This window comes from Biomphalaria glabrata, chromosome 13, assembly GCF_947242115.1.
Source record: "Biomphalaria glabrata chromosome 13, xgBioGlab47.1, whole genome shotgun sequence".
NCBI lineage: Eukaryota > Metazoa > Mollusca > Gastropoda > Planorbidae > Biomphalaria > Biomphalaria glabrata.
The window spans coordinates 31,107,872-31,125,052 of NC_074723.1; the positions used below are offsets into that span (position 1 = coordinate 31,107,872).

The following is a 17,181-nucleotide window of genomic DNA, read 5'->3' on the forward strand; positions in this document are numbered from 1 at the left end:
AACCTGATTAATTTCATTCTATTAGACTTGTAATCTTCCTAGTATGAGAAAAATAATGTGTTGTAGAGTTTCTGAAGCTCAGAAATGTTTGGAAAAGGTTGGCTTCCTGGGCTACTTCTCGGACAACTCTGAGTGAGCTTAGGTAGCTTTCCAAACATATATAATTACCTGACTGAGAAATCTTAATGCTAAACAAACATTGGTAAAACTATTCCTAATCGCATACATTTATTTTATCTCAGCCGCCAATAAAAAGTATAGAATGACTAATCTTAAGTAATGGATACAATTGCACTATATATAAGCTTTTTTCTTTCTTTTTATAAAAAGTATTTTCCGTTTTTCTATTTTTAACGATATTGTCACGCCCTATAAAAAAAAAAAAAACAATTAGGATCTGCTAAAAATGTAGACATGGTTAAAGCACAAACAGAGTTATTTATGTTTTTTCATTGTTATATCAACCAAAATGATAATAACAACTGACCTCACAGTCACCTTCAAGGCACTTAACATTTTTAGTAACATTCTAGTTGCCTGTCAAAGAGCGGTACTGCTGCAGACCTGCCACATCACCAGAAAATTCCTTAGTGGAAACGGTTAAAGGCACTACGATGAATTTTGTTTCTCTTTAGTGAAACTCGACATTGGCACCGCCAGAGAATGAAACTACTCAAAATGCTTTAGTGACGATATCTGTATGTCTTTCGGCCTAAATAAGTGTGGCATCAAAATCATTAAATAGGGCAAGGCAACGAACACCAACATTGAATTTGAAGGCATCGAGGAATTGAACTCCGCCTCTATTTATAAATAAACCAGAATAACAAGATAAACCATAAGAAATTAAAAGAGGACTTTCTTGGCAAATATAGGCAAAGAGTTAATAAAATCCTCAACACCAAACTGTCTGGCAGTAATCTCATCACTGCAATAAACAGCTTGGCCGTCCCAGTGCTCCTTTACACGTTCGGTGTGATCAAATGGACATGACATTGACAGTTTCACTAGAAAATTACTAACCAAGTTTCGATGCCTACACCCCAAGTCCTCCACCATAAGGTTATACCTGCCCAGGAAGTATGGGGGTCGTGGATTGCAGAACATCTTCAAATTGTGTAAGATGCAAATTTTAAAAATTTAAAAAATGCGATAAAAAACTGCTCGCCTCCAGCAACAAATTAGTTTCCTTCCTACGGAAATACGACTGCGAAGCAACCCCTCTGAACCTAAACAATGCTGATGTCAATATCGGTTTGGACGACGTAGGGCATGAGATTCGCCAATCGGAAGAAAAAAAACTCCACGGAAAATTTCCGGCTTCATTACATGGGGACAACATCGACAAGGCTGCTTCCTTAACATGGCTCAAAGCAGGTCATCTCTACCCTGAAACAGAAGGCTTTGTTACAGCAATACAGGACAGAGTAATCAGGACAAAAAATTACGAGAAACATATCCTGAAACTCAATGTTGTCCACAAATGCCGAAAATGTGGAAATGTGGGCGAGTCGATTGAACACATTATGGCAGGATGTCCAGCCCTATCAGAATCAGCCTACCTAGGTCGCCATAACCAAGTTGCAAAGTTAATACACCAACACCTGGCTTTGACGTACAAATTGATCGGTAAGGACACTCCCCCTTATTATAAATACTCTCCTCAAGAGGTTCTAGAGTCTACTGAACATCTGCTGTACTGGGATAGGCCTATTCTGACCGACAAAACGGTAGATTTCAATCGCCCGGATCTGCTGTTCATCAATAAAAAAGAAAAAACCGCTACTATTATCGATATCGCCGTACCACTGTCTCATAATTTAAGAAAAACTGAGATAGAAAAACAAAGAAAATATGGGAACATATGCTTGGAGATTAAGCGTCTATGGAAATTGTCCAAAATAACAATATACCCCATTGTTATATCAACCGAGGGGATAATAACAACTGACCTCACAGACACCTTCAAGGCCCTTAACATTCCTAGGAACATCTTCGTTTCCTGTCAGAGGGCGGTACTGCTGCAGACCTGCCACATCACCAGAAAATTCCTCAGTGGAAACTGTTAAAGGGACTACGATGAATTTTGTTTCTCTTTAGCGAAACTCGACCCTGGCAGCGCCAGAGAATGACTACTTGTTCATTTCGAACATAATAATAATAATAGTAGTTGTCACTATAACAATTACTAATGTTGGTATTGAATTTAATATTATTTACTATCGTGTAATTAAGATAAGATAAGAAAATTTTTCATGGTCTCATACAATGTAAATTAAGTTTGAGTAACTACTATAAAATAACAACATAGATTTAAATACTAACAACTTTTACACACAAAACACATACACACCCATAATTAGCGCTTAATGAATTACACTTCTATGTATTTCTCGATGACGACAAATGACCTTGTAACGCTCTGATCGAAAGTGGGATAAAATTGTTTTTAAATCTTTCTGTTTTCGTCCTACTGGAAAGGAGATGAATAATTCCTTCAGCTCTGATGTAACAGTGGTTTAATTGGTTCATGCTATCTTTAAGAATTGTGAGTGATTTGGAAAGGCATATTTAATGAAAAAGCATTTCAAAAGATGATAGATGTGTTCGAGTGATTAACGTTGCTTTTTTAATTAGTCTATCTTGTTCATGTAATTTTGTCCCTAACTTTTATCAGCCCTACATTCACACAAAATAAAAAGATCACACAATATAAACTTCAACTTACAATGAATTTTATTCGATATAAAGAATAATAATCAATTCAGTACCATTGTAATAGTTATAAATAATAATAATAATCCTCAGTGATATTATACATGTATCACCACTGCACCTTAATTGTAATAAGCTTGGTAGTTTGTATATAATTGATAATAATATATAATTGATATTTCTATATTAAATTCATTGTCCTTTATATGGCTTAGGGTTAATAATAATAAGGCTTGTCATCGTTTTGAAGATTAATGAGGAATGCAATAATTTTTATGGTATATTATATAGTTTAATATTATGGTTAATTATATATAATTATAAACATAAATAATAATTATAATTATAATACTGTTTATAATTAACTGCCAGTAAAATGTAATAATATCTGTGAAATGTACAAAATAAAATTTATATATATGTTTTGTAGACTTTAAAATGCAAACAGAAATGCATAAGATTAACAATTAAACAACATTCCGAAAAGGTTTAATTTACAAAACATTTTATTATTATCCAGTTTAAATAGTATAAAAAGAGGCTACAATTTATTATCATACATTGAAATTGTTTTACCTTTTTGCCATTATCTGTAATACATAGAGACATGAATATCTGTCTTTAAAGAAGATACAAAAAATGTTGTTTTTTAACAGTAAAAAAAATTGTAACATGAGTCTTTCAAAATACTTAATATTTTGAAATTTCTAATTACTTCTTTGTTTATATCATTTTGCTCTTAATTAAAATAGTTTTCTCTTTCTCTTATTTTCATCTCGGTAAAAGAAACACTGTTATAGTATCCAGTTAATTGATACAAGTTCATTCCCTTGGCAAATGATGTACTTCCCCATTGACCATTTAGATTAGAACTATGACAATCTTTATACCACCAGGCACCTGAACAAAAGTCTGCACAGTCTAAGTCACTTCGTGCATTGTTCTCTCTATCAAAAGTACTAAAGTACATGTTGTTATGAACTGATAAATCCTCACCAACATTTCCTGAATAGTTTCCAATATTCAGTTTATATTTCTCAGCCTCACTCAATATTTTAAAGTCTTTGTACTGCGCAAAATATTTTGTGTTGTTAAATTCTAAATCTATTCTTAAATCAAATTTTCCAGTAGAAGTTAAATTAAAAATATTTTCATTTCCCAGATAAAATTCACCAATGTTGTAATCTCCAAAGCCGTGACGATACTCCTTCCAGCCTCTATAGAAATCTACTTTTCCGTTGATTCTTCTCTGAAAGAGGATCCATCCACTACCGTCTGTCTTGGTGTCACACATGACCTTTAACCCGGAAATTAGCCTTACAATATCGCGGTCTCGGGTGCTGTTGATGTCACGACTAGATTTTGGTTGAACTGTTTAAAAACAATCACATAAAACATAAAATCATTATGTAAAAATCTTTCAGCTTGAAATAAAAATATAGATGATTGTATGATACCGCTAAATTCTTATATTCATAATCTGCACAGAAAAATATTAAAATACTTAACAAAAAATGTTTCTAGCGACACGAAAGAAGAGCTGCTATTATTTTGTGTCTGTATGACCTTCCATTCGCTTTTTTATTATTGTTAATATTTAAAAACTTAAAAAAAAAACGATTTAATGATATCTTGTATGTTAGCTGCTTTAAAAATTTTGAAAATGAATCGATTTTTAAAATATTTTTTAAAAACTTAATTTCTTTACTAAAATATTTATTTTATAAAAATCATAAACATATTTATCAATATGAAGTTAATTTATTTAATCTGAAGTGACTAACTGTTCAGAAATACTCCTCACAACGGACAGCTATATTAATTTAGCCAACCAAACAAGACAATAGCTTTAAAAGTCAGTTTAATATCCGTTAGCTTGTTTGGGTGAATGCCACCTTTGAATAATAGAAATAACCTTATTTCCGCATTTTAAATAAATAGATAATGTAATAATCAAATAATAAGTTCTTACAATATTGCAATATTATGTATATTATGTTATGGTAACTACATTTATCGTGTGGTCTTTTCAATTCGTTAGCTAAAAAAATGATATTTTAATATTTTTTATTTTTTTTGTCAAAATCTTGTTTCTATCACAACTGTAAATAATCGTCCGCGTGCCACTAGCAATCTCTTTAGGTCATTGAAATGTATAAATGTGTAATCAAAAATTTGAAAGCATTTAGAATAAAGAGAGAAAACTAAGACCATTTTCCGGTCTTTTATTGCATATAGAAAAGTAAAGTTCTCCTTTTATACCTTACAATCTAGGGAAGATGATGTAAAAGTCATTTGTTTCTACAGCCTACGGCTACTGAGGGCATCATTCTGCCAGCACAACAACCAAACGCCTTTACTTTTTACAACTAACGTCATGTACACACTATACAATAGAAAACTTTTTATACAAAATGTTTTCTCCATAACGCATGTGCGATTAGTTTGGTGCTTTTCATAATTAGTTGTTTTTTCTACATTAGAAGACCGTCTGACCGGGCAAATAAATTATTGCATACAAAGTCTTTGAAATGTTTTCTATAACATATTTTCCTCATAGCGAAAAATAGAGTTGATAAAAAAAAATAAAGTAGAAAGAAATTGCAATGACAGACTTTTAAGCAAAGCCATGTATTCTCAGCTTCAGAAATGAATGGAATCTGTAAAACAGTCGAGTATGAAAGAATTATGTTACTGGCGACACATTAAAACAAAACATTTTTAAAAATAAGTTTTAGTTTCAATTTGTTCCAGAAGACTCGTAAGAAATAAAAGACACTTAAAATTAAAAAAAAAAGAAGGAAACATATTTCGTTTTTGTTTTGCAAACTTAATTTCAGAATATTTTTTTTTACTATTGTTGTGATGTGTCATTTTTAATGTGAATTTAAATGTGAAACAAAATGTAGAACATTTCAATAAATAAACAATTTAAGTCTTTTACACGTGCACACTTTCTCGTTAGTCAGCACATTGAGCCCGCCCCCACCCTAATGGGTTAAGGTTAAGAATCAGTAAATCAGCTTTTGACTCAAAATGTTTTCAATATGATGTTTATAAAACTTAGCTCAAGTTTCGGAAATAAAATATAAGAATAAAATAAAATCTTACCTTTCTTTATCTTTTCCTCTAGTGAGGTCAAGGTGGCTGAAAAATTTGCTAATTTTGTTTCCAGATCCGTTTCTAACTTGCTCAAACTTTGTTGACTCTTGTTCAAGTCTTTATTTATGTTCATTATGTTTTGTTTGTTAGTACTGACGTCTTCTGTAATGTTTTGTATATTTTGTTTATTTGATTTCAAGTCCTCTTTCAACTGATTTATATTTTGTTTATTAGTATTTACTTCATCTGTAATGCTTTGTAGACTTTGTTTATTGGTTCTTAAGTCATCTTCTAGACTGTTTACTTTTTGTCTGAGACTATTCAATTCATCATTATGGCTTGCAATGTTTTGTTTGTTAGCATTTAGATCATCTGTAATGCTTTTAATATTTTGCCTGCTAGTTTCTAGCTCGTCTTTTATGGTGTTAATATTTTGTCTGTTAGAGTTCAATCCATCTTTTATGCTTATAATATTTTGTTGTTTACTAATGATATCTTCTTTAATGTGATATATATTCTGTTTTTTTTCTAGTATATTTTTCTTCTCTGTGTCAGCCTGACTAAAAAGTTTTGGTATTACATTGACTACATCACCTAATGTTGGATTTAAGACAGTAATTGCTAACATCTTATTCAACCGTTCAGATCTTCCATCAGGTTCCATGACAAGAGCTCCACAAAAATATTTTCCAGACTCTGAGGATTTTAAATAGCTCCAAGAAATTTCAATAAATGATGCTTTTGTTTTGGTGTCAGAAAGTTCTCGTTTAGCAATGTTAAAATTACTCTCTTGTTTGGTTGTGACGATGGGCTGATCTTTATTTATGGTAGCAATGGCACCATTTGTCTCTGGAAAACAAAAAAAAAATTCAAATTTTAAAAATTAGTTTTTAAATTTACATAAACATAACAATTATCTAGAACATTATATGTTATAAAAACTAAACTAATAACGCAGCATGAAAACTAAAAGCAATTATTTTGTCATTCTAAATTATCTTCGGCTTTGTAAGTGCTGCTAAGGACTCTACTACAAATCTGACCAGAAGGTAAAGTATAAAACTATATTACTGAAAATGTTCAGATTTTAAATCTCGCCTCTGTATTTTACGCCGGGTTTGGATTTTCTAAGTAAATATTTGCTTCTTGTAGGTAACATAGTGTTTTAATTTCATGTAAGAAATTGCATGCTGCTGTGTCTTACCTGAACTCTATGTCGAGTTTTGTTTTCTTGTATTCTGGACCGTCGTTCTAACTTATTGATGGTCCCAGGTTTAAACCCTGCCCTCACCCATCCCCCGTCGTCCTGCGAGAGGTTTAGACTATGAAGTAAATAATCTTCAACTCTGAACAATTTTCAAAAAAAAAAAGTTACATTTATCTCGTGTTCATGCTTTGTTACTATAACTTTAGTTTCTTGTATTATCTTTGAAAAAAAAATATTGAAATATTGACAATCTATTGGCTTTTAAAATGTAGATGACAAATATTTATACCAAAAAGAAAAAAACTAGTCTAAAACTATTATAAAAACGAATAAAATATATTGTTTAATTTTCCCATAAATTTCATCTTTCAGTATTTTCTCTTTTAGCTCACTATTCGTCTCTCTCTCTGTCTCTCTCTCTGTCTCTCTGTCTCTCTCTCTCTGTCTCTCTGTCTCTCTCTCTGTCTCTCTGTCTCTCTCTCTCTGTCTCTCTGTCTCTCTCTCTGTCTCTCGTGTGTCTCTCTGTCTCTCTGTCTCTCTCTCTGTCTCTCTCTCTCTCTCTCTCTCTCTCTCTCTCTCTGTTGTCTTGATTCATGACAAATAACTACGTAGGAAGTCATTTTGAAATTAAGTCTATTATGTTTACGGTAAGTTTACAAAAAAAAAAGCAAATCCTAATAAGATACCCTGAGAGAAAGAAAGATATAGGCAGATTTCTTATTCCGTATTGTAGAAAAAATATGTACAAGTGCTACTTCTTCCCTAGTACCATAGGATAATGAAATTTGCTGTCTAAATCACGCATAAAAACCAACGAATCAGTTTTCACTTTAAGTTTTTCTTGAGGCTACAGTCTAAGGGAAAATACAACGAGTTTATAAAGTATTTTATGGATTGTCTTCCTTCGTGAATGTAATGTGTAATGTAGAATTTAGCTTTTCAAATTCATTGCGCGACGCTGCAGTTCACGCTATAATATGAAAACTACTTATTAATTGTTGTTTTAAATTTTGTCTTATTTATATACATACTAAAAAGTTGTTTTTTTAAGTACACATGTGTGTGTGTGTGTGTAATTGTAGTAGTTGGTTTAGTTAGCAATACAAATGTAAAAACAATATTTTTTTTGACAAAAAAAAAACTTAAATCGTAAGCAAAAATGTGGTAAATTATGGTAAATATTTATCTCCCCTATTTAAAAAACCTCCTGTGTTTGTTACTATTAATAGTGAATAGTTGTAAATGTGGAGTATTTTTAAGAAAACACTTTTCTAGTTTACGAGATATAATTGAGACTGACAAACGGGCGGACAAACATTCAACACAAAACTAATAGCGTCATTTCCCTTTTCAGAAGCAGCTAAAATTAGTCAAAAGAAATAAAAACAAAGAACAATTAATCAAGTGTTTCAAAGTCTGTTTTTCAATTGTGTTCCATATAAAAGAAACGGGACTTATCAAACCAATGAGGCTCTGTGGCTAAGTGGTGAAGCGCTTTATCCCCGCGGGTTCGAATCCTGGGTAAAAAGGGCCCGTCTGAGTTTAACCAGCACATATGGGTACCTGACATTATGTGTGGAAAAGTAAAGGCGTTTTGTCGTTGTGCTGGCCACATGATACCCTCTTAAACCGAGGGCACCAAAAACATATGACTATTACATTATCTGCCTTATTGACCATATGGTCTGAAGGGGGAACTTTTTACTTTAAAGTTAAACTAGAGAGATAATTCAGAATCCAAATATACTTTGCGTTCAAATTTGGTGTCTACTAAATAATTTCTATCATAGCTTTAGTTTCGTCTCTAGTCAACATATATACTGTAAGATAGACTTTGTAGGGAAAATATATACAATTACATGTTACATTACCATGAAGAATGTACGTAAATTAAACTGTTGAATTATCATTCAGATCCTGTGGAAAGACATTCAATTCGAAAAAAAGTTTACATTCTTTAAATATTTTTTTGAATTATTTTTATAATGAAAATACACATTCAAGTTATGCATTTAATTATCGAAAAAACACTGATATTTCTTTATCGTTAGGACGCCTCTGAGTCCACCAAGCTTTTATGGGCACTGACATTATTTGGAGAAAAAAGAGTTAAATTGGATGGTCTTTTTGATGGCCGCATGACACCTCGTTAACCGTCGGCTACAGACAAGGGGTTATCCTTACATCATCCACCACATAGATCACAATGTCTGAAAGGGGAACTTATTTTTTTACTTGTGTGAATGTATATATAACCCACATAGCTTCTAGTATTTTGTGAAGCACTTAACTTTCTTATTTCTAATTATATAAAAATCAGTAAAATACATTTTCACGTAACGACAAATGTATTGAAAACAAATTATTCATAATGATAGGAGTCAGTGTAAAACATATTGTTTATCAGATAAATTTGGATAATATAAGTGTGAGACAGCATGGTACTACACCTCAGGTCAAAAACATAAGCAAAGATGAAAAAACAAAACAACGTCAGAGTCAATACGCTAAGAGATAAGCTGTGTTCTAGTATTCTGACAGAGTATAGCTTTGAGTTCTACCAAAACATCGTAGATCTTATCCAGAGGTAACACCAGAAGCTTTTCAAGTTTAACTTTATCTACATAACAATGTTAAATTGATGCAGTGGCGGACTTTGCATGGCTCGTGGTCTTGGGCAAATGTTAAATGCGGGGCTCTGAGACTATATAGACCGTCCCACATCAAGCTAACGTGCTCGTCCGCCTCTAACGCTGTGGGCCTTATTTTGTTAGTTCTTTCCGTATGGACTGCTCTACTGGTCTTCCTTTACTTACATAATGTATTGTAATTGTTCTGCATGAAAGATTTCGAATTTTTAAGGTTAATAAACGTAACTAATAATTCAGAAACATTGTGAATTAGAAATCAACAAACTAGTTAAATAATAATTTTGTGCTAAGCATAATTAAGTCGGAAAGTAACTATTCATTACGGATTAGAACAAGAGCACTTGCAATAACTAAATAGTTGCTTACACCTTTACATAGGATACAGTCAAAGAATTTCCTGGCTTGTCGCTTTGCACTAATAATACTAGCATGTATTTTTTCTTCCGATGCGTGGTCTGAATGCCGAAGCCGAATTGAGGTTCTTTGAGAACAAGGTGTGTGATATGAGCTATAGTTGTGTCTTCAAGTTTGTAGATCCAACTTTTCTAGGAAAGGGTTGTCTCCCAGGTTTTCAAAATAAATAATGAATATAATACTCCTAAGTTTTTGTTGTGATTTTGATTTAACTTGAGATTTCCCACGACAACCCAATGCATATATACAGTAGCCTATTGAAAAAAAAAACGACATCGCCAAAGTTTCCGCATGCTGAATGGCCTAAATTTCAGTATAGTACACTAACTAGTTCAGTCCATACAGAAACTTGGCTACATCCTGAAATTTATAATGCAGAAATTTTCAATAGTAATTATGAAATTTTTAGAAAAGATAGGGCTGATAATCATGGAGGAGTTCTTTTAGCAATAAAAAACACTCTTATAGCAGAAGAAATTACCTTACCTAACTTAAAAAATGTAGAATCAACATTTTGTAAAATTAATACCACCTCAACATCCCTAATAATAGGCAGCATTTACAGACCACCAAATTCTAGTTTAGAATACATGCAGGAACTATGTAATCAGATTACTACACTTAAAGAGACAAAAAAAATGTAGTTTTTTGGATTATGGGTGATTTCAACCTACCTGATATAAATTGGAAAACACTAACCATAGATAAACACCAAAACCTTAAGGACATAAATGAGCTTTTCATAGAAACTTTACACAACCTAAGTTTAGATCAAATCATAAAAAAGCCAACTAGATTAAACAACACATTAGATCTCTTCTTAACCAACAGACCTGGATTAGTAGTTGATTATGAAATTATCTCTGGTCTATCAGACCATGAGATCATAAAAATACACAGTCAGATAAAAGCAGTAGCCAATACAAAACCTAAAAGAAAAATCTCACTCTGGAATAAATGTAACCTGACACAACTACACCAAGCTGCACTAAACTTTCAACAAACATTCTTATTAGAAAAAGACATTAACCAACCAGTCGATGACCTCTGGAATTTCATTAAAAACCATCTTAAAAGCATTATAGAAAATCATATACCAACTAAATACGCATCAAACAAAATAAATAAATGCTGGTTTAATAATAGACTAAAGAAGCTTTGTAAACAGAAGGTAAACCTATATAAAAAATTTAAAGAAACTAATGCAGAAAGAGTTTACAAAAAGTATATAAAAATTAAACACTTAACCCAAAAAGTAAGCAGACAGCTGCAGAGTGAATACATAAACAATGTAATATCTAAAGATAACAACAAAAACCTATGGTCATACATTAAGTCTAAGAAAATGGAAACAACAGGCATAGCGCCATTAAAAGATGAACATAACATAATACATAAGGATAATGAAACTAAAGCAAACATCCTAAACAAATACTTTGCATCAACATTCTCAGCCCCAGGAGACAAAGACATATTACTGAATTTGAACCAAGTAAACAACATAGAAGATATAGTAGTACAAGAAAATGGAATTCAAAAACTATTAGCCAACACCAAACCAAAAAAAGCTTCTGGACCTGATGGTATTCCAGCTAGATTACTCAAAGAACTAAGCAATGAGCTATCCCCAGTGTTCAAAATACTCTTTCAGGCCTCACTTAACCAGGGCAGAGTACCAAAGGACTGGAAAGAAGCTAATGTCACACCCCTATTTAAAAAAGGAGAAAAATCTGACCCAGGAAACTACAGACCAGTATCACTTACCAGCATCACATGTAAAATCCAAGAACACATAATATGTAGCAACATCATAAACCACTTAGACAAACATAATGTCCTCACACCATACCAACATGGCTTTAGGAAATATAGATCATGTGAAACACAACTAATAGGACTAATGGATGATTTTTCAAAAGGTATAGATAATAGTAAACAAATAGATGCTATCTTACTAGATTTTTCTAAGGCTTTTGACAAAGTTCACCACCATAGTTTGCTTAAAAAATTGAAATATTTCGGCATTAATGGTCCACTGCATCAGTGGATTAAAGATTTTCTGATAGGGAGAGAACAAACTGTAATAATAAATGGCTCTAAATCAACACCAATAACAGTAAACTCAGGTGTACCTCAAGAACAAGTCTTGGGTCCACTACTATTTTTAATTTACAAAAATGATTTACCAAATTGCATTAGTTCAGGAACAAAAGTCAGATTATTTGCAGACGATTGCATAATATATAGAACAATAAAAACAACACAAGACACAGATATTTTACAAAGAGAATTAGATGAATTACAGAAATGGGAATCAAATTGGAGCATGTCTTTCCACCCAGAAAAATGTCAGTTGTTCAGAGTAAAAAAAAACTAAAACAAATTAATTCCACTTATCTTATTCATGGCAAACCAGTAACACAGACTAAAAACGCAAAATACCTAGGTGTTATAATAATTGAAAAACTATCATGGAATCCACATATTGATGAAACTACAAAAAAATCAAACAAAGCATTAGGATTTATTAAAAGAAATTTCTATAAATCAAATAAGAACATAAAACTAAAATGTTATTTAACCTTGGTTAGACCAATAATAGAATATGCATCCTCCGTTTGGGACCCCTCAACTCAAGAAAACATTAAGAAACAGACACAAAATAGAGCAGTGAGATTCATAACAAACGAATATTCACATTTGACTAGAGTAACACCTTTAGTAAAATCACTAAATTTAGAAAGCCTTCAGGACAGAAGGCTCAAAAGTAAAGTAGCAATCATACATAAAAGACTGAACCATAATCTTCAAATACAAAAACAAAATTTAATAAAATACTCTGAAAGACACAAAGATAAAGGCACATTCCTCGTCCCATATGCTAGGACAAATTTGTACAAATACTCCTTCTTCCCTAGTGCTATTAGAGCATGGAATGGGTTGCCTGAGCTAGCCAGGAAAACCAGTGACTTGGCAGAATTTAAGTCATTGGTTAATATGCATGACTAAATGCATGACGCGTAGGACGTAATCATCTTCTTTTTTGAAGTAACGTCTGTATTATATAAGATAAGATAAGATACCAATCGTTACAGGATGCTTCATCACTGACCTGTGGCGTCGCAGCCTGTGTATATCAAAAGCTGTTTTGCCCCAACACAGATCGTGACGTCAGAAACAGTTGGCATGTAAAGGTTATTAAGAGAATGGGAAAATGCTATTAAGGAAATTAAAGTTGAAGTGGATGTCTTGCGATACTGTTCGAACCCAACAACAGTCTACGTATTTGAAATTAAACACCCGCTAGAGCCGATACTGGCCTCAAGGATTAAGATTTCTCTTTACTTGCAGGTGTGTTTGAATCAAAACTAGATAAACAACCAATACTGAATATACTATATCATAATTAATACGTCAAGCAAATTAATTTGCATGCAAAAATTAAATACAACTTTAAAAATTTTTACACTTTACCTGAAGTGAACATGTTAAGGTTAGAGACTCAATCAGTTCTCTGATAACTTTTGAACTTGCCAAAAAATGTAGTTTTGTTCCTGAATAAGAATTATTTGAAATTTATCATTAAAATAAAAGATTGTACGTTATTTCAACATACAAATAAACCTTAATTTAACCATAAAATAAATAAATTAGTAATACAGTTCTTTCTTTAAAAAAACATTCGTAAATAAAAACAATATCCCTAAAGCTAAGCCTAGGTTAAAATATTAACTTAATGATCTACTAACTCTCTTGAAGCTAGTTTTGTAATGAAATAAAAATGTAGAGACACTATATGATGAAAAGTTCAGATATAAATTACAGACATTTAATTTAAAAAAATGGGGACCCCCCCCCCCCTTTCAGGAGTTACGCTGCAAGAAAAAACACTAATTAAGAAAAACGTCTCAGTATTAAATTCAAACTACTTACGTAACTACATACGTAGACTACCAAATAAACTAACATTTATTTTGTATCTATTGTCAATCAATTATCTGTTATATGGTCATCAAAGTCAATGCCAAATAAAATTGTCAGAGCCGAGACTTATGAAGCTGTGTATGGAATCGCCAATCAATCTTTAAAAAAACTAGCAAGAGGCCGAGGAGACTGACCTGCTTTTACTGCGGTCCTAAGTTCCATGATAAACGCAAAGGAAAGATAATGATGATAATGATATAATTCAAACTATCTGTAGGACTAGAGTAACATTAAATAAATATCTTGTTTTCCCAGCAAAGTTCTCTACTAAGTACGGCTGTTGACCGGAAAAAAGTGGTGAAATTTTTAAACTAGAACAGTCACAGCAATCTTATAACGAAAGTCAAAGGGACAGATAATTATGATGATGATAAGTTTTCCAATTCCCGAGTTAACAAAGCTAACTTTATAAGTATTTAAAATAAGTAAAAATGTGTATTTACTTACTATTAAGGGACGCTGTCAGCTCTTTATTCTCTAAGCCACATTGATCGTTTTTCTCGACAACCTTCAAACGTCGTATCTCTTCTATTAAAGCGGTCGTATTTGTTCTATATTCTACCTCTTTCTTAGCCACTATAGATGAGTTGGCTGCATTTGTTTTATCTCCCTCAACCTTACATCTGTAAACTTTGGCATCAAACTGAGTTGGATTGTGTAAAGTTAAACTAATAGACAGATTTCCAAAACTTATTTGTGCATGATGTAGTTGGACTAGCTGTGAGAGATTTAAAGTTTTAGCTTCTAAAGTTATAAGATCCAAAAACTCTTTCAGAGTTTCCTTATAACGAGAAAGTGTTAGAGATCTTATAACATTCAGATGTTGAACTTCGTTGTTGGTTATAGAACAGTTGATCACAAGTTGTGCAGTTATCTCCGCAGATATGACGTTTGGTTGGACATCAATGATAAGTTCTGAAAAAAGTTAAATTGTATTCATCAAAGTCGCAGCTGGGGCTTAGTAGCCACCAGGGAATACTGCATTCCGCATTAATCTTTAGACTCGAAGACAAGTTTTATTATTTATCAAAACTATACTTGGATTAAATACAAAAATACCAATACAAGAAAGAATGACAATAATTCGATCTCTATTGCCAAACATAAAGTGCTGCTCTAGTTCTAAAACAAAGACAAAAACATAATTAGAAAAAAGATCATGCACTTATTAATATGAAAACTTATAGATACCACAACCATACCAGGAAACTATTTTTTGAAAACTAATTTATGAAGAAAATGTTTTTATTTCAATGGAGAAAAACAACTGTTTTGTTGTAACCCTATTGGCTATGTGATAGTGTTCACTGTTTATGATCAGCTGACACATGTTACACAGGCCAGTAATACAGTTTAGCGTTTTTTGTCGATTGTCAAGGGACAGTACTGGTATAAACTTTGCACATAAATATTACCAGTGTTATGGTCATTTGATCAGAAGTCTTCGTGGACCAGAGAGAGTGTATAAGACAGGGTATATCGGTTCAGAACAGAAAGGAGACCAAGACTGTTAGTAAGTCATGAAGACCGCGAGCACGCTATTCTGCCTTAACGTGGCACTCGGGTGAAACCATCATTTGAGATGCTTCGGGAATAGCAATGCTTTACATAGGCGATGACAGAACGGTGGTTCACGGAGGTTTTTTTTCTTTACTATTCGACGCTCAAATTTTTTTTGGCTAAGCTCTTAGAAGATCAAACGGTCATGAAGACGGTCCTGGTGGAGTCCACAAGTAAAACGTACTGTGTTGCCAATTGTGTTTTATTGACATGTTTTTATTTACTCATTATTAAAGGACCATATTATTTTGTTCATTTGTTGTCAAGTTCTTCTGTTGCATATGTTGTGTGATGAGCAGATGTTTACAGAAATCCTGATAAAGATCGAGATAATTTTGAGCAGTATACATGTTTCAACATGTAAGCATTATTCTTTAAAATATTTACCTAAATCTTCTATTTAAAAAAATATAAAAAATATTGATACCTTTACATCTAGTTCAAACCTCTCAAATTAATTTCCTGAGATCTCTTGCTGATTGCACATTTTACCATTACAGTTAACCACAATAATTTAAGACTAAGACTAAGACTAAAACTGCTTTATTGATTCATACTTAAATTTGTTGTTATCACAATGACTCTTTTCTCATAGACAGACATCACAACAGAAACATACACATAAACAAAACACACAACATTTTTCTACGGCTGGCGTTGAAATAGTCTGACCGAGTAAGGTACGATTAATTTATATGTACCGCTGTGTTCTTGTCTTGATTGACAGTAGTCTATTAAGTCGCAACGACTTGAAGTAGTTATGGTGGAGCGGGTGGCTGTTGTCTTCCAAGTTGTTTCCCATTTTTTTTTCTTTATTTTTTTTTTAAATTCATATTTTTTAAACATTACTACCATTGATGACAAGATTGTCCTATAGATACACTTAAGAGTTAATTATCTTCTATTTTAAAACAATATCTGTAATGTATCATTTGGATCTTTAATGTAAATTGTAAGAAATAATTTAAAAAGTTACATAAATGTAACGAAACAAATCTTCTGACCTGAGGTGGAAAATAAAATAGAAGAAACAAATATAATAAAATGTTGAAGCAGAGTCATTTTGACTATGTGAATAGCAATGAAGACAAAAGTTGTTTATATAGACGAGATATTGACTCGTGGCACAAACTATAGGGCACTTTCTTATCATTTCAAGTTACAACATCTCTAAGTCTACATAACATCCTGGTATTTAAAAGGACAAGTGTTAGATCAGTGACGACTGTCACTTGATCAATTATCAAGAAATGGAATAGTCTGTAACGTAATGAGTTGACATAAAGAGATAGACAGAGAGATGATGAACTCGGCTGTGTGCGCTCAAAAGATTAAAAAAAAACTAATTACTGAGCTCTTTAGTGGTTGAAACACAAACAACTCGCTAAATAATGCAACGAAACAAAAACATGTTTTCTTTAGTTTTTTTTTTCTTCATTTATTTACTTTCCTCCATATTACAGTAGAAGACTCTAATCCAATATAGTTCCCATTGTCATACCTTTTTATTTATAAGAAAAATAATGAAAAGGAAACCTGCATCTATGG

At 32.3% G+C, this 17,181-nt stretch overlaps 1 pseudogene; it reads right to left on the bottom strand.

Moving 5' to 3' along the window:
- Positions 1-3,454: 3,454 nt before the first annotated feature.
- On the bottom strand, positions 3,455-16,721 carry LOC106064249 (angiopoietin-2-like; annotated as a pseudogene).
- Between the last annotated feature and the right edge of the window lie 460 nt (positions 16,722-17,181).